Source organism: Bufo bufo, chromosome 6, assembly GCF_905171765.1.
Source record: "Bufo bufo chromosome 6, aBufBuf1.1, whole genome shotgun sequence".
In the NCBI taxonomy this organism is placed as follows: Eukaryota; Metazoa; Chordata; class Amphibia; order Anura; family Bufonidae; genus Bufo; species Bufo bufo.
The window spans coordinates 260,122,032-260,143,055 of record NC_053394.1 but is presented as its reverse complement, the minus strand read 5'-3'; the positions used below and the strand labels follow the sequence as shown (position 1 = coordinate 260,143,055).

Here is a 21,024-nt window from a genome sequence, read left to right as displayed (position 1 = left end):
TTTGCGCATCCTAAATATCTGTGACATTCAGTGTAATTTTTTTCCCCCCTGGTGACAGCGACATTACCTGCGCTACATCTATTGTTTAACGTTTGGGCATCCTAAATATCTGTGACATTCCGTCTAATTTTTTCGCTGCTGGTGACAGAGACATTACCTGCGCTACATCTCCTGTATAACATTTGCGCATGCTAAATATTTGTGACAATCAGTCAAATTTTTTCGCTCCTGTATAACGTTTGCGCATCCTAAATATCTGTGACATTCAGTATAATTTATTTGCGCATACACTTACAAAACCTGCGCTACTGTACGTGTGACATACTTGCAAGCATATATACCATTTAATATGCTCAAGGCGAGCAGTAAGGGACGAGGAAGTGGCCGTGCTGCTGATGATGCACGCAGAAGCCGTGGCCCTGGGTGCGGTGAAACTGTGCCTGCTGCCAGAGCACAAAAAACACACTCATCCACGATACCTAGCTTCATGTCCCAGTTTGCAGGGCGGCGCAGGACACCACTCTCGAAGTCACACCAGTGCCACCAGGTGGTCGGTTGGATTGCAGCAGATAATGCTTCCAGTCGGTTAAGCACCATCCTGTCTTCCACAAAGCCCAGTCTCAGTAGCTAAGAGTCTGTTCAACAGAATCCTCACCATGATCTTCCTTCCTCCCACCATGGAGAGTCTTGGCAAACAAGTGATCCCACACTCGGATATTCCGAGGAGCTCTTTTCATCGCCATTCCTTGATTTGGGCCTCTCGCCAAGCCCGCTTGAAGAGGGACATGAGGAGATCTTGTGCCCTGATTCCCAAACTCTTAAGCATCCACAGTCCCAAGAAGATGACGGTGGGGAACAGCAATTGTTTCACGAGGTGGATGATGATGATGAGACACAGTTGCCAATAAGTCAACGGCAATTAGTGTCTCAAGAGGTTGATGATGAAGATGAGACACAGTTGTCAATAAGTGAGGTTCTTGTTAGGTCAACAAGTCAGGAGGATGACCAGAGTGAGGAAGTGGAAGAGGAAGTGGTGGACAATGAAATCACTGACGCAACCTGGGAAGGTGACAAGCCGAGTGAGGACAGCAGTACAGAGGGGGAGGGATCCGCAGCACAGCAACAGGCTGGAAGAGGCAGTGGGGTGGCAAAGGGAAGAAGGCGGGCCACACCAAACAGGCCCGCAACTGTTCCCCGGAGCACCCCTTTGCGGCAATCTCCCTTGTAAAGGGGTAGGTGTTCCGCAGTCTGATGCTTTTTTTGAGGAAAGTGTGGACGATAAAAGAATTGTAATTTGCAACCTGTGGGCCGAACGCCTGGGTCCACAATCAGTATCTGCGGGTCACACTACTGCCTCCTCTTCCCCTGTGTTACGTGCTGGCCAATCCCCTGTCCAAAACGCAGGCCCGGATGCTTCCCACCCTGCACCTGGACCTTCGCAAGCACCATCAGCTAGCACATCCACTTCTGTGTCCCAGCGCAGCGTACAGATGTCCATACCCCAGGCCTTTGAACGAAAATGCAAATACCCATCCACCCACCCACAGGCCATAGCACTAAATGCGCACCTTTCCAAATTGCTGGCCCTGGAAATGTTGCCATTTAGGCTTGTGGATACTCAGGCTTTCCGCAGCCTGATGGCGGTGGCGGTCCCTCATTACTCAGTCCCCAGCCTCCACTATTTTTCCCGGTGTGCCTTCCCCGCCTTACACCAGCATGTGTCCCGTAACATCACCTGTGCCCTGACCCAACGCAGTTATTGGGAAGGTCCACTTAACGACTGACATATGGACAAGTGCTTTTGGCCAGGGACACTACATTTCTGTCACGGCCTTTGGTTTTCGCTGTGACACTGTTGCCACACTTGCGGTTGCCCGTGGCAAAGTGTTGCTGTGAGAGCATGCGGTGGCAGTGTCTCGGCCTTCTGGGTGATTGCCGGGACATGGTTGCCACGCATGTTGTTGCCGGTGGTAACATGTGGATTGGTATGCTTGTGTGTGCACTTCCCCTTTAAGTGGCTTCCTTCCCTTGTCTGGTGTTGGAAGGGTTAACTCCCTTCCTAGTGTTTTGTGAACACTGTGTTTATGTGTGTGTGGGTGTGGCTGCTTGGACTATTTAGCCTCTGCTGGATGCCTGAAGCTCTGGGTTCCTCCAGCCTTGGTGTATGCTGGTGGTTCACGGTTCCTGGCTTGTTCCATCTGTCCAGTGAGGGCCACCCTTGTGGTCATAGATGTTCTTATGGTGTCTCACGTTTATTGCAGCTATGGGTGTCCTGGGTTCCTGTGTGGTTTGTGGTGTGTGCTGTGTCCTTTTAATGTTGGTGTGGACAACAGCACTTGTGCACGGGTTCCAGTCAGTGTGTCTGTGGCAGGTAAGTGTGTCACTGGTTTCACTTACCTGTGATCTCCTTATAGCTGTATGTGTTCCCCTCTCCTTGCAGTTAGGCCTTTAGAGACTCCTGTTCCTCCGTGTTGTGGAGGAACAGGTCGTCTTTACCCTGCTCCTAGTTCAGGGATTTCTTGAAGGTTAGTAGGGCCCTGAGGTTCTGGAGTATGAGCCTTCCTACCATCTGGGTTGGCTCATACGGTTAGGAGCTAGGGAGAGGATTAGGGAGGCAATAGGAGGTGACCTGCTCCCTGATCCCGGCGTCCTGGCCTAGTAGCTACCCTTTATCCCTTTGATACCGCATGGTGGGGGGTTTCCCCCACTCCCCGCCGTGACAATTTCCCTGACGACACACTGGGTGAACGTTGTGGAGGCCGGGAGCGAGTCGTACCCTGGGATGGCACAGGTGCTACCGACGCCAAGGATTGCGGGCCCTAATTCCATCAGGATTTTTGCCACCACCTACATTAGTGGCTGCAACCCCCCTTCTCCTCTTCCACCTCCTCCTCCACTTCCACCTCTGAATTCTCATCTTGCAGCACCAGTCAGCCATCAGTCAGTAGGTGGAAGCAGTGTAGCACTGGAGTGGGGAAGCGGAAACAGGCCGTGCTTAAACTAATTTGCTTAGGTGACAAACAGCACACCGCTGCAGAGCTGTGGCCAGGGCCGGTACAAGGCAGGGGCCGAAGGAGCGGGTGCCCTGGGCGCTACCATTTGCGGACAGGAGGGGGGCGCAGGTGAAGTGCCAGCCACGGCCCCCCCTACATCATGCTGTGCCCCCCCATGTGCCCCCCCAACTAAAATGACCCCCCCCCCCAAGTGAGCAGCCGCCGCCGGGCACAGGGAGATGAGCGCTTCCATTGCGCTCATCTCCATTGTAAACTGTCTGTGCCAGCGGAGGTGCAGGGGAGGGAGAGGCGTGTCCCTTCCCTTTCCTCTGATAGGCTGCAGGCAGGCACCGAAGTGGAGGAGAGGCCCCGCCCCCTAATTACTCCTGTTTACCTTTCTAAAGCTAAAGGACCTTTGATGATGTCATCACAGGTCCTGTAAGGGAACTGCACAGTGTAAAGTGTAGTTCCCAGGTTAGAACAGTGCATCTGCCAGGACCTGTGATGACATCATCTTCAACATCACAGGTCCTGCAGAATCTAGCAAAGGAACTGCACCAAAAATGGTGTAGTTCCTAGGTTTCAAAGGTACATCTGCCAGGACCTGTGATGACATCATCACAGGTCCTTCAACCCCTAACAGCAAGTATTAAAAGTTCACAAGCAGCTCTGTATTGATCCATACAGACTGGAATGGAGAGGTAAGAGGAGGTCCTCCACTTTTCATCATTTACCCCCCCCCCCCTCCATGCCCTGTTTTTACTCATTGCTCACTCATGTATACTACTTCAGACAGTTACCACTACCTCATGTACCTCACAGTGACTATAATGCATAACTGACCACATATTTCTATAAACACTGCATCTACAGTATTATACCTTCTATGTGTCACATCAATACACTGCTCTGTATATATATATATATATATATATATATATATACACACACATACATGCACACACACTGCATATATTACACAGTATTATACATGCAATATGTACAGATATATAGTATATACCGCAGTGCACTGATATGTGAGGTATGAGGTATAATAGATGCTGTGTGTACAGATATCAGTACACTTCTGTATATACTATATATGTGAGGTACGAGGTATAATAGATGCAGTGTGAACAGATATATAGTATATACAGCAGTGTACTGATATGTGAGGTACGAGGTGTCAATACACTGCTGTATTTACTATATACCTGTACACACTGCATCTATTATACCTCGTACCTCACATATTACACTACTGTATATACTGTATACACTGCATATATTATACCCCGTACCTCACATATCAGTACACTGCTGTATATACTATATACCTGTACACACTGCATCTATTATACCCTGTACCTCACATATCAGAACACTAGGGAATATACTATATACCTGTACACACTGCATCTATTATACCGCGTACCTCACATAACTGTACACTGCTGTATATAATATACATCTGCATCTATTATACCTCTTTTGTGTGCCAGGGCTGTTTTGTAATCCCATTCCGGCCCTGATGGCATAAATTATAAAACGCAGCAGCAAGAATAGTTCATAGAACAAAGGGAGGGGCTATAAAAGGGGAATGGGGGCCCAATTTAGATTCCTGCTATGGGGCCCAGTGATTTTTATGTACGCCCCTGGCTGCAGGCACTAGGCCGGCAGCCTATCAGAGGCCGGCGCAATGACGTCATCGTGCCGCCTGAGCCTTACATTACAGCGTGGGACACAGGAAGAGGCTGCATCGCATCGCTGACACTTAGGTAAGTATAAGTGTTTTTTTTTTGTTTTTTTTTACAATAGTGTTACTGGCACATTGGGGGGGCTTATTACAAAACTGGCACATGATGATGGGGGGGACTTTATACTGGCACATGATGATGGGGGGGAACTTTATAGTGTCTGTGAATTTCAAAGTCCCACAGTCCTTTGTTCTATTGCTTTAAGTATATTCTTGTTTTGAAACAACATTGATTCTTTCTTAAAAACGGGGGGGGGGGGGGGGGGGGGGGGCGCAGTTTGCCATCTTCGCCCTGGGCACCAAATGGCCTTGTCCCAGCCCTGGCTGTGGCAGGGTATAAGGGACCAGAGTGAGCTGTGGCTCTCGCCACTTAACCTACAACCAGGCATGGATGTGTAAGAGGCAGCCCTGAATCATCCAGCAGCATTTCCAGCACTTATATCTATGCAGACTGTCATGTTTCCCTCCGGCCACCAGAGGCCACTGTGACTGAGTAAGCGACATGAGTTGTGCTGTTCCAGAGGCCAGGAATGAGTTAATGAGCTTTCCCAGGCTGGTGTGTGCAGGAGCCAGCTGAGAAGAAGATAAGGACTCTGTCAGGAGTGAGGGAGTTTGACCCACAGGGAAGATAAGAAGTGATTTCTTCCTGCCTGGGCCAACACAGATTAACAGAGGAAGATAGCAGTGTTTTTGTTCCTGGACTGAGCTGGGGAGAACCGTGTCCCTCTTGGTAAAGAGAAAGACAACCTGTCTGTGGTCAGACTTATAAATAGGGACTAAACAGGAATCCCTTTCTGCCAGTTGTGTAATTGAGCAACGGAGACTGCAAACTGTGGAATACAGAGAATAGCAACAAGACGTGCTACTCCTGCTGGAGCTGAGCCACTGTGGTTCCTGCACCTGCTACTTGAGAGAGGAAAAGACCCTGTGGAGCCAAGCAAGTAACTGGACCAAGATCAAATTCCAGCAATATCAATATACATGGATATATAATGGGGTAAATAGTTGTAAACAATTCCAGCATATAGAGTAACCCCTAAAACAATAATTTTATTAGTATACCTTAAAAAGGATCCCACTTGGGTCCACTTATTATAAATCAAATAATATGAAAACAGAATAGTGTATCCTATAATTGCATCCAGTATACTTGTTAACCTGGGGTATGGGGATATTTGTCCCTATAGCTACCCCTGTCCTATAACCTCAGCCCAGGGAGAGCTCCTAATGGTGGAGGCCCCCTGTCCACGTACCTAGACTTCTACCCCTCACAGGTCCCTATGGGGGTACAGCTGGGATATTCCTAGTTTACCAAGAAATAAGGCGAGGATGTAAAACACTAATGGATATACATATATATATATCGACTGGATGCAAAAAGAAAGAAAAGAAAAAAACAATAATAACGTGGTACAGACATATACAGAAATACACTCAGTCAGGGTTGACTATATAGTCATACACCTAAATTACCTCAATACACCTGTGATGGGTATGCCCTGAATCGTGTGGAATGTAATAATATATCACATGATGATACATACAGGAACCGGGAAGTGATTTAGAGATGGGAGGCCGCGATTTGGAACGCTTTTGCGCTCCAGTGACCGGAAGGACAGCGCAGCACTGAGAGTGTGAGTCTGCTGTGTCAATAACCGGAACATCCGCCCTGTGGGGCGCATATGCGTTCCATAGACCGGAAGGACAGCGCAGCATTAACTGTGCTGTCCAGCCCTGTGAATAACCTGAACATCCGCCCTGTGGAACGCATATGAGTTCCAGCAACAGGAAGTGACATTAATCAGGAAGCAATGCAGCTCTGTGAATATCCTGAACATCCGTCCTGTGGAACACATATGCGTTCCAGCAACAGGAAGTGACATTAACCAGGAAGTCATGCAGACTACCAATAGGGCTATGGGGCGCCAAGTGGCAGCACTTTAAATACAGCTGCAGCATCAGTAACAAACTGCCTACCAGGGGGAACATGAACACAGGGAAGGACTCCAGCATGTAAGTTTTATACATCTTGTCACTAGGACTCCAAGGCTTTGGATTATCTAGCTCTTATTCAACATGAGCATTATTTGTGACTATGATTTTTGGATTCTAGTGTGGGTCTCACTAGGACTTCATGATAGGGGGACAACAGGAATAATCTCTTACTGGCATCTTCCCTACCATCTAAACCGTGAGTCCACACTGATCTCTGCACCTATATATATCTGGATGATAAACGTCAAACTGACTTAGGTATATGATTATTTTCTGCCCTATAGGATGCGGAATATACTGTCTACCTCTGAAGGAGTCCGCTGCAGGCACGATCATCAAAATGTGCACGTAACTAGCCGGATATGATGCTATCAAACATATCTACTGGCCTGATTACGTTCCCCCTCAATCAATTTTTGTAGAGCGACTATCTCTTTTTTCATATGTGCGACCTGGCTTTATGCTGGTGTACATTGTGTAGCACTTTTCTATGTGACCTGGCTATATGCCAGTATCTATATGGTTGCATCTACTTTGTATAGACCAATGTTATATTATACCTCCTGATGATCCCATGGCACTGTTTATGGGGGAAACGCGTCAAAAAGAGGTAGTTTAGGTGTATGACTATATAGTCAACCCTGACTGAGTGTATTTCTGTATATGTCTGTACCACGTTATTATTGTTTTTTTCTTTTCTTTCTTTTTGCATCCAGTCGAGATATATATATATATATATATATATATATATATATATATATATATCCATTAGTGTTTTACATCCTCGCCTTATTTCTTGGTAAACTAGGAATATCCCTGCTGTACCCCCATAGGGACCTGTGAGGGGTAGAAGTCTAGGTACGTGGACAGGGGGCCTCCACCATTAGGAGCTCTCCCTGGGCTGAGGTTATAGGACAGGGGTAGCTATAGGGACAAATATCCCCATACCCCAGGTTAACAAGTATACTGGATGCAATTATAGGATACACTATTCTGTTTTCATATTATTTGCTTTATAATAAGTGGACCCAAGTGGGATCCTTTTTAAGGTATACTAATAAAATTATTGTTTTAGGGGTTACTCTATATGCTGGAATTGTTAACTGGACCAAGAGCCAGACTGTATCTGCCTGTGTATAACGGATCAAGAACAGCCCGTTGTCTACTGAACTGTGAGTGCACTGTGCAAATCCTGTCAGGTCATAGGATAGGGTTCTTGTAGCAAGGCACTGTAGAAGTGCATCCTGGGTAGCAGGATCAGATAGAAGAATTTAGGAGAGAGTAGCCTTCTTTTCTTTTTGTTGTGCTTGCTGCTTTTGTGGAGCATTTTGCCTTTATGCAAATTTTCAGTAACTTTAATGTCGATTCATATAAAACCGCTTATACACTGCGTGCAGAATTATTAGGCAAATTAGTATTTTGACCACATCATCCTCTTTATGCATATTGTCTTACTCCAAGCTGTATAGGCTCGAAAGCCTACTACCAATTAAGCATATTAGGTGATGTGCATCTCTGTAATGAGAAGGGGTGTGGTCTAATGACATCAACACCCTATATTAGGTGTGCATAATTATTAGGCAACTTCCTTTCCTTTGGCAAAATGGGTCAAAAGAAGGACTTGACAGGCTCAGAAAAGTCAAAAATAGTGAGATATCTTGCAGAGGGATGCAGCACTCTTAAAATTGCAAAGCTTCTGAAGCGTGATCATCGAACAATCAAGCGTTTCATTCAAAATAGTCAACAGGGTCGCAAGAAGCGTGTGGAAAAACCAAGGCGCAAAATAACTGCCCATGAACTGACAAAAAGTCAAGCGTGCAGCTGCCAAGATGCCACTTGCCACCAGTTTGGCCATATTTCAGAGCTGCAACATCACTGGAGTGCCCAAAAGCACAAGGTGTGCAATACTCAGAGACATGGCCAAGGTAAGAAAGGCTGAAAGACGACCACCACTGAACAAAACACACAAGCTGAAACGTCAAGACTGGGCCAAAAAATATCTCAAGACTGATTTTTCTAAGGTTTTATGGACTGATGAAATGAGAGTGAGTCTTGATGGGCCAGATGGATGGGCCCGTGGCTGGATTGGTAAAGGGCAGAGAGCTCCAGTCCGACTCAGACGCCAGCAAGGTGGAGGTGGAGTACTGGTTTGGGCTGGTATTATCAAAGATGAGCTTGTGGGGCCTTTTCGGGTTGAGGATGGAGTCAAGCTCAACTCCCAGTCCTACTGCCAGTTTCTGGAAGACACCTTCTTCAAGCCGTGGTACAGGAAGAAGTCTGCATCCTTCAAGAAAAACATGATTTTCATGCAGGACAATGCTCCATCACACGCGTCCAAGTACTCCACAGCGTGGCTGGCAAGAAAGGGTATAAAAGAAGAAAATCTAATGACATGGCCTCCTTGTTCACCTGATCTGAACCCCATTGAGAACCTGTGGTCCATCATCAAATGTGAGATTTACAAGGAGGGAAAACAGTACACCTCTCTGAACAGTGTCTGGGAGGCTGTGGTTGCTGCTGCACGCAATGTTGATGGTGAACAGATCAAAACACTGACAGATTCCATGGATGGCAGGCTTTTGAGTGTCCTTGCAAAGAAAGGTGGCTATATTGGTCACTGATTTGTTTTTGTTTGTTTTTTGAATGTCAGAAATGTATATTTGTGAATGTTGAGATGTTATATTGGTTTCACTGGTAAAAATAAATAATTGAAATGGGTATATATTTGTTTTTTGTTAAGTTGCCTAATAATTATGCACAGTAATAGTCACCTGCACACACAGATATCCCCCTAAAATAGCTAAAACTAAAAACAAACTAAAAACTACTTCCAAAAATATTCAGCTTTGATATTAAGGAGTTTTTTGGGTTCATTGAGAACATGGTTGTTGTTCAATAATATAATTAATCCTCAAAAATACAACTTGCCTAATAATTCTGCACTCCCTGTACTGTTTCTGACCTGTGTCAATTGCGCCTCTGGTGCAGTAGTATTGTACATTAATAAAGCCGGTGTATCCTTCAACCTCCTTGTCTGCTGTACTGTATTTGAATCCTGCCTTGCGGTCTCTTCCTCCTCTGACCGCTACAGTTGTGTCTGATAATGGCCGTAACTTGGTGGCGGCTTTGGAGCTCGACAAGCTCACACACATACCATGCCTAGCCCACATGTTCAACTTAGTGGTTCAGCGGTTTCTCAAAACCTACCCCAATTTTCCTGAGCTACTGGTGAAGGTGCACTGCGTGTGTCCCCATTTCCGAAAGTCATCTACAGCTGCCGCCGGTTTGGCAACGCTGCAGCAGTGATGGCAAATGCCAGCTCACCGACTGTGGAACTCGACGTTCCACATGTTGGCCAGGCTTTGTGAGCAGCAGAGGGCAGTAGTGGAATACCAGCTGCAACATGGTCGTTGCCTTTCCAGTCAGCTTCCGCTCTTCACAAGCGACTAGTGGGCATGGATGTCTGACCTCTGTGAGGTTTTATGCAACTTTGAGGAATCAACACAAATGGTGAGCGGCGATGCCGCTATTATCAGCGTAACCATCCCACTTCTGTGTCTACTCAAACGCTCGCTGCTCACAATGAAGGAGGACTCTTTGCATGTGGAAGAGGTGGAAATGGGGGAAGACAGTACACAGGGTGATAGCCAGACCACCCTCAGTTCGTCTTCTCAGCGCGAATTGGATGATAATGAGGAGGAGGAGCTGGAGATGGTTGCCTCCGCTACAGAGGGTAGTACCCATAGCAGGTTTATTCCATCTGTTCAGCGTGGATGGGCCGAAGAGGAGGAAGAGGATGCGGAGATTGAGAGTCATCCTTCTGATGAGGACAGCGAAGTCTTGTCTGTTGGGACTCACATGGCTGACTTGCTGCCTTTCCCGTGACCCTCGCGTTATACGCATTTTGCCAATACCGATTACTGGTTGCTCACCCTTCTCGACCCCCGCTACAAAGAGAACTTCTCATCTCTCATTCCTGTGGTGGAGAGGACTAGCAAAATGGTGCAATACCAGAAGGTCCTTGTGGAAAAATTTCTGCAAAAATTTCCAGCTGATAACGCTGGCAGCAGAGTACATAGTTCCTTGGGCAACCGAGGAGGGGAGACGAGGGGAACACACAGCAGTTCCAACAGAGACAGGGAAACACTCTCCAAGGCCTGGGACAGTTTCATGACACCCCGCCAGCACCCTCACCCTGATGCGCGGCCTAGTGTCACAAGGAGGGAAAAATTTTAGAAGATGGTGAAGGAGTACGTAGCAGACCGTGTCAGCGCCCTCAGTGATCCCTCCGTGCTTTTCAACTATTGGGTGTCCAAGCTGGACACATGGCACAAACTGACGCTCTACGCCTTGGAGGTGCTGGCCTGCCCTGCTGACAGCGTTTTGTCAGATGGGGTATATAGTGCTGCTGGGGGCATAATAACAGCGCATCCGCCTGTCAACTGAAAATGCTGACAGGTTGACTCTTATCAAAATGAACAAGGCCTGGATTGTCTCTGACTTCTCTACTCCACCAGAGGAAAGCGGCTGAACATAAAGGCACTTTAAATGTGGCTTTTATGGTGTATTGAATACACTGTATTCCCATGCACCCCTTCCACCACAAAAAAGGGTATATGGTTCAGTCTCCCTTTTCTTGTCCTCCTCCTCCTCCATCATATTAACATGCTTATTAGGCTGCCCTCGCTCCTAATGTTTTAGAGGGTCAGCTCAGCAGCAGGCCTGCTCCTAATGTTTTAGAGGGTCAGCTCAGCAGCAGGCCCTCACCCCTAATTTATTAGATGGTCAGATAAACAGCAGGCCCTCACCCCTAATGTTTTTGAGGGTCACCAGCAGGCCACCAATTATAATTTTTCAAGGGTGTGTATGATGCCCTCCTTTATGTGTAATAAAGAGTGAAATTGGAGTGCCGGTTCCTTTTTTGGCAGCCTTTTCACTTAGTGCATAGGCTTTATAAGTGTAGGAGTCCCACTACCGGAACAATTGTACCACAATGTGAATGAGGCCCTCCTTTATGTGATATACAGGTTGTATCGGAGTGCATATTCCTTGTAATTTTTGGCAGCACTTGCACTTTATATACAAGTAAATATACAGGAAAGAATGTTTCCTAACAATTTTTCTTCTAAAATCGATTTTATCTTCGGTTTGGTGCGTATTATTGTCAGTCTGTAAAAGTGGCATACTACTCGGACAACATCTTTCCCAGCAGCGACCTGGGAGTCCAAGATGCATCTAAGCATCCTCCCCATGCTGTTCCCGAACCATTTCAGTGGTGTTTCCATCGAGCACCCGAGCACTTTGGTTTTCATTTAAATATGGTATATACTAGTGTCGATTGAGCACCAATTTCTCAAAATCTTTCAAATATATACTGCATGAGTTGTATTACAGTTCAAGTATCGTGCAATTGTGAAGACAAGATTATTAGCAGTTGACTGCATACTATGTTTTACTTCCATGTGACTGCAACAAATACACCACACATACTGTATTTCATGTCATTTACAATATATTGGGTTGCACGGCTGATTAAATAAAAAGCTGTTTGACTGTTTGTTATTTGCAACATATGTATATACCTAATGGGTGTAATCCAACCCAGAATTTCTGTGTGACCTGTTTGTGCATTTCTATTGGTAACTACACTGAACAAAAATATAAACGCAACACTTTCGGTTTTGGTCCCATTTTGCATGAGCTGAGATATTCCATCCCACCTCACAGGTGTGGCATATCAAGGTGCTGATTAGACAGCATGAATATGGCACAGGTATGCCTTAGACTTCCCACAATAAAAGGCCACTCTGAAATGTGCAGTTTGATCACACAGCACAATGCCACAGATGTCGCAACGTTTGAGGGAGCGTGCAGTTGGCATGCTGACTGCAGGAATGTCTACCAGAGCTGTTGCCCGTGCAATGAATGTTCATTTCTCTACCATAAGCCGTCTCCAAAGGCATTTCAGAGAATTTTGCAGTACATCCAACCGGCCTCAGAACCGCAGACCACGTGTAACCACACCAGCCCAGGACCTCCACATCTGGCATGTTCACCTCCATGATCGTCTAAGACCAGCCACCCGGATAGCTGCAGCAACAATCGGTTTGCATAACCAAAGAATTTCTGCACAAACTGTCAGAAACCGTCTCAGGGAAGCTCATCTGCATGCTCTTCGTCCTTATCGGCGTCTGGACCTGACTGCAGTTCGTCGTTGTAACCGACTTGAGTGGGAAAATGCTCACATTTGATGGCTTCCATCACGTTGGAGAGGCGTTTTGTTCAGGGATGAGTCCCAGTTTTCACTGTTAAGGGCAGATGGCAGACAGCGTGTGTGGCGTTGTGTGGGTGAGCTGACGTCAACGTTGTGGATCGAGTGGCCCATTGTGGCGTGGGGTTATAGTATGGGCAGGCGTATGTTATGGACAAGGAACACAGGTGCATTTTATTGATGGCATTTTGAATGCACAGAGATACCGTGACGAGATCCTGAGGCCCATTGTTGTGCCATTCATTCACGACCATCATCTCATGTTGCAGCATGATAATGCACGGCCCCATATTGCAAGGATCTGTACACAATTCCTGTAAGCTGAAAACATCCCAGTTCTTGCATGGCCAGCATACTCACCGGACATGTCACCTATTGAGCATGTTCGGAATGCTCTGGATCGGCGTATACAACAGCGTGTTCCAGTTCCTGCCAATACTCTGCAACTTTGCACAGCTATTGAAGAGGAGTGGACCAACATTCCACAGGCCACAATCAACAACCTGATCAACTCTATGCAACGGAGATGTGTTGCACTGCGTGAGGCAAATGATGGCCACACCAGAAACTGACTGGATTTCTGACCCCCCTAATGAGGCAAAACTGTGCACATTTCAGAGTGGTCTTTTATTGTGGTCAGTCTAAGGCACACCTGTGCAATATTCATGCTGTCTCATCAGCACCTTGATATGCCACACCTGTGAGGTGGGATGGATTATCTCTGCAAAGGAGAAGTGCTCACTAACACAGATTTAGACAGATTTGTGAACAATATTTGAGAGTAATGGGTCTTTTGTGTATGTAGAAAATGTTTCAGATCTTTGAGTTCAGCTCATGCAAAATGGGAGCAAAACCGAAAGTGTTGCGTTTATATTTTTGGTCAGTGTATAAATAAATTCCCAAATACCTTTTATTACTTATAACGGCTCGTTTTGTCTAGGGAGCCATCATTAAGAGAAATAAAATGGCCGCCGTCCTATTAGCACACACAAAACCTGTCCTAATCATACAGCATGACAAGTTACTTCACAACACTGAGGTAAAGAGCTGCCTCATCCTCCTCTCTGCTCTGCTTGTCAGGGGTTATGGTCCTGAATACTGTTTAATATGATCTTCAGCTGAATCTCTATAGGAACGGAGTTCATGAGGTAACATGAAGTACAGAGAGAAGGTGAGGATGTGGCTGTGTCCTGCTATGTGATTAGGACAGGTTCTGTGTGTACTAATAGGACAGCAGACATTTTATTTCTCCTAATGATTGCTCCCCAGACAAAGCAAGCCATTATAACTAATGAAAGATATTTGGGAATATATTTATAATAAAGTAATATTTAGGTATTTTAATTTTCTTAATTCCCGGAGAACCCCTTTAATGCCAATACTAAGTATTTGAATACTGACATTAGTGCTCCTTTCCACAGAGCATTCGCTAAAAATGAAGTGATAAAATAGTAATGGTATCATTGTTTACTTCCCTACAGCCAGTTGGTTTAACTATTTTCAGCAGAATATGCAGAAAACGGATCAGAGTATGCGGAATGTGAATCCTAATCACCTCAAGCTCCACCTTATCCAGTATGTCAATTTGTTTTATATTTTTCTGGACAGAATCTTACCGAATGAGATATAGACATAACCCCCCCATAGGTGTTTAGGTCATAAAAGCCATCTTGATGGGGCATTAAATGTTATTTTTCAACACAATTTTAGGATTTCACCAAAGTCCATTTGAACAAATAAAAGCATATTATTTTTTTAAGAGTATTTCTGACTATTTATGTGGAATGGACTATTTGTTACACTGAAAAAGATGTATTCTTTATTTATGTGTTTCAGGTGACCAGAAGAACTAGGAGACTTTTTGATGTGGGCTACAATAACTTCAGAAGAAATGTGGGACCAAAAATTGACATACAGTACTTACAAGTTTGTCATGCCTGGAAATACAACCTTGAGGGTCCCAAAGTACTGTATTTTGCATGCTTTAAATTACTATTACAGCAGTGGCAGAACGCCGAGCATATAGGTCAAGGCTGGACAAACTGGATTCACAATCATCAGAGTCTACCAGAAGAGGATCATATCTTACAATAAAATGCCTTAAAGGGGTTGTCCCATGAAAAATATTCTACAGTTTTCAAACCAGCACCTGGATCTGAATACTTTTGTAATTTCATATAATTAAAAATGTAGTACAGCCACTGAGTTATTCAATAAAATCTATCTGTATACCGCCAACTGCTGTTTTTTCTTTTTCTTATTTCTTTGTCCGGCTCACTGAGAAGGCCGCTCATGCTCAGTTTCATTCTTCAACTGCCTACTGAGCTGTAATAGGGAGAGCTGAGACACACTGCAGAAGAAAAGACATTCCCCTTGAGCTGCCAGCTTGATATAAATCTAGCAGGGTTGTTAGAAAGAGATCATCATGTAATATATGATGTCTTATTTTCATTTTTTACATTAGTCATGGTATAACCCTTAACTTTTTCAGCAATATTTTTGGAGCTCAACTAGATTGGACTTCCCTAAAATCTCTTCCAGCCATATTATTCTCTGTTTCAGATGTATAATTAAAAGAATTTCTATCAGAAGCAGGGGATGTCTCCCTGTTGCCAGTACTATATAAAGTGACCTCACTTCCCTTACTTCCCACTATGTTTTTTTTTTTCTTCTAGGGGGCTCAGAAAGCTGATGAGTAGAGTTGAGCGAACACCTGGATGTTCGGATTCGAGAAGTTCGGCCGAACTTCCCGGAAATGTTCGGGATCTGAACCCGACCCGAACTTTGTCCCGAACCCGAACCCCATTGAAGTCAATGCGGACCCGAACTTTTCGGCACTAAAAAGGCTGTAAAACAGCCCAGGAAAGGGCTAGAGGGCTGCAAAAGGCAGCAAAATGTAGTTAAATCCCCTGCAAACAAATGTGGATAGGGAAATGAATTAAAATAAAATTAAAATAAATAAAAATGAACCAATATCAATTAGAGAGAGGTCCCATAGCAGAGAATCAGGCTTGATGTCAGCAGAGAATCAGTCTTCATGTCATAGCAGAGAATCAGGCTTCACGTCACCCAAAACTGGAACAGTCCATTGTCAGATATTTAGGCCCCGGCACCCAGGCAGAGGAGAGAGGTCCCATAACATAGAATCTGGCTTCATGTCAGCAGAGAATCAGGCTTCATGTCATAGCAGAGAATCAGGCTGCATGTCACCCACCACTGGAACAGGCCACTGTCAGATATTTTTAGGCCCCGGCACCCAGGCAGAGGAGAGAGGTCCCATAACATAGAATCTGGCTTCATGTCAGCAGAGAATCAGGCTTCATGTCATAGCAGAGAATCAGGCTGCATGTCACCCACCACTGGAACAGGCCACTGTCAGATATTTTTAGGCCCCGGCACCCAGACAGAGGAGAGGTTCATTCAACTTTGGGTTGCCCCGCAATATAATGGTAAAATGAAAATAAAAATAGGATTGAATGAGGAAGTGCCCTGGAGTACAATAATATATGGTTAAGGGGAGGTAGTTAATGTCTAATCTGCACAAGGGATGGACAGGTCCTGTGGGATCCATGCCTGGTTCATTTTTATGAACGTCAGCTTGTCCACATTGGCTGTAGACAGGCGGCTGCGTTTGTCTGTAATGACGCCCCCTGCCGTGCTGAATACACGTTCAGACAAAACGCTGGCCGCCGGGCAGGCCAGCACCTCCAAGGCATAAAAGGCTAGCTCTGGCCACGTGGACAATTTGGAGACCCAGAAGTTGAATGGGGCCGAACCATCAGTCAGTACGTGGAGGGGTGTGCACAGGTACTGTTCCACCATGTTAGTGAAATGTTGCCCCCTGCTAACACGTTCCGTATCAGGTGGTGGTGCAGTTAGCTGTGGCGTGGTGACAAAGCTTTTCCACATCTCTGCCATGCTAACCCTGCGCTCAGAGGAGCTGGCCGTGACACAGCTGCGTTGGCGACCTCTTGCTCCTCCTCTGCCTTCGCCTTGGGCTTCCACTTGTTCCCCTGTGACATTTGGGAATGGTCTCAGTAGCGCATCTACCAACGTGCGCTTGTACTCGCGCATCTTCCTACCACGCTCCAGTGCAGGAAGTAAGGTCGGCACATTGTCTTTGTGTAGTGTACGGGAGCTGTAATGCCCGTCACTACAGAAGGGTCACTTGTGATGCTGTCGTTTCCCCTTATTTATGGGGAGGTTGGTATAAGTCATCTTCATAATGTAATGCTATGTACTTCCCTGTTACTGTGAAATTTGCATGTGCAGGCCTGCTAGGGATGTCATTCCAGCTCTAAGTCACTAGAGGGAGCTAGGGAGCCCTAGGTTATGTAAGGCCCAGTCAGGGAAGGGAAAGTTAGTTTAGACCGTGTCTGAGAAAAGGCCAGGCCATGGGCCTGTGAGAGCAGAGCAGGCCTAGAGCCTGCAGACTAGGAGAGGGTATTGCAGTCCCTGTAACCGAGTTCCAGATCCAAGGAGAAGGTTCCCCTCCTGAGTCCATATTTGCAGAAGCAGGAACATCACAGATAACCAGCCTGAAGAAACTGAGGGAGGCAGAGACAAGTCTAGTAAAGCAAGAGGTACTAAAGACAGCAGAGGAGGTACTTGATGAATACAGTCCCAAGGATATACGCCAGAGCTACGGCATCGGACCTTGGGGAATAGTTTCCATGTTCCAGGATCAGTCAGGAATAGAGTGCAAGCCGCCTGTACTGCAAGTCCTGTATTTAACCCTCTGAGATCACCTTGCTATATATTGCCTGCATTAAATGTACCGAAATCAACTGTCTTCAAAGGAACTGCGCTTCCATCTATGTCCCTGTATATGACTACAAAAAAAGGTCCAGTAAAGCTCAAGTTCTGTTTTACCATTGCGTGGTTCCTCAGTTATTCCTGCTATCAGCAAACGGTGTGCCACCGTTACTTGGCACTGGCGTCACGAACATTACCTTTCACTACCTGCCCTTGCAGAGAGTCAGCTGTCTCAGGTTAGTGGTCGCAATTGCACTACAATACCCAGGAACACTATTAACCCTAACTTGAGTATGCTGCACGTCTCTTTTGGCGTCACGAACAGGATACGCACGCTTTCTAGTGCAAGAAGCGTGAACTTTGTGCCTTATCCAGTTTGCCCTGTGACCAAAGTGACAAATTGCCTGTTTATTTAAAGTGGACTTTGTGGACTGAAAGACATACAAAGAGTGTCCCTAAAACCTCCAAAAAGCGCTGTGCAGTGTTGCGCTATCAAGGAGAAGAGAATCGCCACATCAAAGTGTGTTTTTATGGACTTTCTACCATCCTGCTTGCTGTCACTGAATAGCTGCATCATGGCACCCAAGATGGCCGCTGGCGCCGTTGGACTTCTTCCTGCGCCATCACTGTTTGCAGTGGCGCGAATATTTGGCGCCAAAACCCTCCAAGAAGGAGGAGAAAGCTGCCCTGGGACACCACCCACCTGGATGGATTATAATGTGGCCGCCGTCCCTACTGTGTTATGCCTAGGGGGCGGGCCTGTGACGGGGAGAGAACTGCCCAGCAGGAGGGAGGAGCCCGGGGGAGAGCTGAAGGAAGCTGGGAAAAAGATGGGGACGTCGGACGCTAAGATGCCTGATCTAGAACCCATGATAGAGTGGGGTGCGACTCCACCAAGCTCTCCTGAGCCGGAGACCTGGGACCCTTCAGGCTGGATGATCGGCTTGAGGGATCAAGCCACAGAGCTAGCTGTGACCCGCCGCCGGCACCCGCAGTGGCCGACGCTGATGGCTGAACTACGGGTAGTGGTGGCTAAAAAGACTACCACGAGAAAGAAGCGGTTCGAAGAAATGGCGAAGTCTATCCAGGCGGATCCATTCCCGGGTAAGCCCCAGTTGGAGCGGCGCCGCGGGATTGTGGTGACTTTCTATAAAGAACGGGGTTTCGGCTTTATCCAAGAGCTGGGGACAGGCCGAGATTTCTTTGTAAATAGGCGTTCGGTGAAGCGCCACTATCTGCCTGACCGTTTGTATAACCTCGTGATGGGAGAAATAGTGGAATACACTCCGGCGGAGGGTTTGAGGGGACCCTATGCCACTGCGGTTACCCGCCCTAGGGTGCGGCCTGAGAACTGGGAAGAAGAGGATGAGGGTGACGCACCAGCCCAAGATAAGGATCCAGGATCCCAGCCGCCCCGCTCCACTCACCTGCACAGCCAGATCTTTTTTGGGCCTGACGTGTTCTGGGAGCCCATTGTCCTGCAGAGGTCTGCTGACCCGTATCCCCCTCCTGAGGCAGTAAAGCGGGAGGTCAAGCGAGAGATTCAGGACAGTTGCCGGAGGGCCGAGGTCTGTGCTGAAGCCCGACGTTTGGCAGCGGTCACCGCACCTCCACTGGAGCCGTCTGCAAACGGACCTACGGCTGTAGACTTACTGCAAAAGAGAATATACCGGGTGGAAAGTATCGGATACGCCGGGTGCGTGCAGTGGGTCCCGTTCCCCAGAACCCAAACGGAGGTAGAAGCGATGCTGGAAAAGCCCCCTCCGGTCAAGATAGTGCGAGGAGACGGATTCCAAATATGGCCTGCGAGGCCAGAACAATTGCTGTGGGAGCCCAATGATGATTCCTCTGAAGAAGAGTTCGATACACGCCTGTAAGTAGGCCTACTAGGCCCTTTTGTATGTCCCCACAGAGACATTACCGTTATGGCTGGAACTGTCCCTTATGTTTGCCAGGCTGGTGAAGCTTTCTGCCAGTTCTCCACGGCCGGTGGCATTATGCTAAATTGCCACTGTGAACCACTGCTCCCAGCCTGCCCATGTTTGTTTTCGGGACACCCTGCCTGCATCTGAGAATCCCAGTTGTGCCTTTATTTGCACTGTTTTCCCCTTTTAACCCCCATTTCAGGTTGAAAGGGCTCTTTTATGTCAGCACCGTTTTTAAAGGGTAAGCAGGACTTCCCAGGATAACATGGCCCTGGTATTGTCAGAGTCCTGTATTGTCATTTTATATGTGTGCTGCTGACCGTATTTAGTAATAGGTTTTTATTCAAGTCTATGTGCCCAGAGATGGACTTCCTATGTGCGAGCCTCTGAGATATTGCTTTTATTATGGACTTATTCATTGTCATGGACTATCCTGGTTCCTTAACATCCGCTGTGCCAGGTCAGCGCCCCAGTTCCACTCACTATCCTGAGAGAAGAGAAAGACGCCCCTTGTCACCACACTTCACCTTTGCCAATTGGACCTGATATGAATGTATATGCAGATGAACTACGTATATGTATGCCTGCATGTGTCTTTTTCTATTTCAGGTGGAAATTCCAGTTGGGCGGGCCCTGATGGAGTACGAGGTCGTACTCAGCTTAAAGCAGCGGGGTATGTAGTGTACGGGAGCTGTAATGCCCGTCACTACAGAAGGGTCACTTGTGGTGCTGTCGTTTCCCCTTATTTATGGGGAGGTTGGTATAAGTCATCTTCATAATGTAATGCTATGTACTTCCCTGTTACTGTGAAATTTGCATGTGCAGGCCTGCTAGGGATGTCATTCCAGCTCTAAGTCACTAGAGGGAGCTAGGGAGCCCTAGGTTATATAAGGCCCAGTCAGGGAAGGGAAAGTTAGTTTAGACCGTGTCTGAGAAAAGGCCAGGCCATGGGCCTGTGAGAGCAGAGCAGGCCTAGAGCCTGCAGACTAGGAGAGGGTATTGCAGTCCCTGTAACCGGGTTCCAGATCCAAGGAGAAGGTTCCCCTCCTGAGTCCATATTTGCAGAAGCAGGAACATCACAGATAACCAGCCTGAAGAAACTGAGGGAGGCAGAGACAAGTCTAGTAAAGCAAGAGGTACTAAAGACAGCAGAGGAGGTACTTGATGAATACAGTCCCAAGGATATACGCCAGAGCTAGGGCATCGGACCTTGGGGAATAGTTTCCATGTTCCAAGATCAGTCAGGAATAGAGTGCAAGCCGCCTGTACTGCAAGTCCTGTATTTAACCCTCTGAGATCACCTTGCTATATATTGCCTGCATTAAATGT

The 21,024-nt window shown here is 46.8% G+C and overlaps 1 long non-coding RNA gene across 1 annotated transcript; it reads left to right on the top strand.

The window, feature by feature from the left end:
• Nucleotides 1-1,134: 1,134 nt before the first annotated feature.
• LOC121004709 lies at nt 1,135-20,743 on the top strand. Its single transcript, XR_005779817.1, has 3 exons — nt 1,135-1,144; nt 10,114-10,128; nt 20,613-20,743. It is a non-coding gene; the product is annotated as an uncharacterized LOC121004709 (long non-coding RNA).
• The last annotated feature ends 281 nt before the right edge of the window (nt 20,744-21,024 follow it).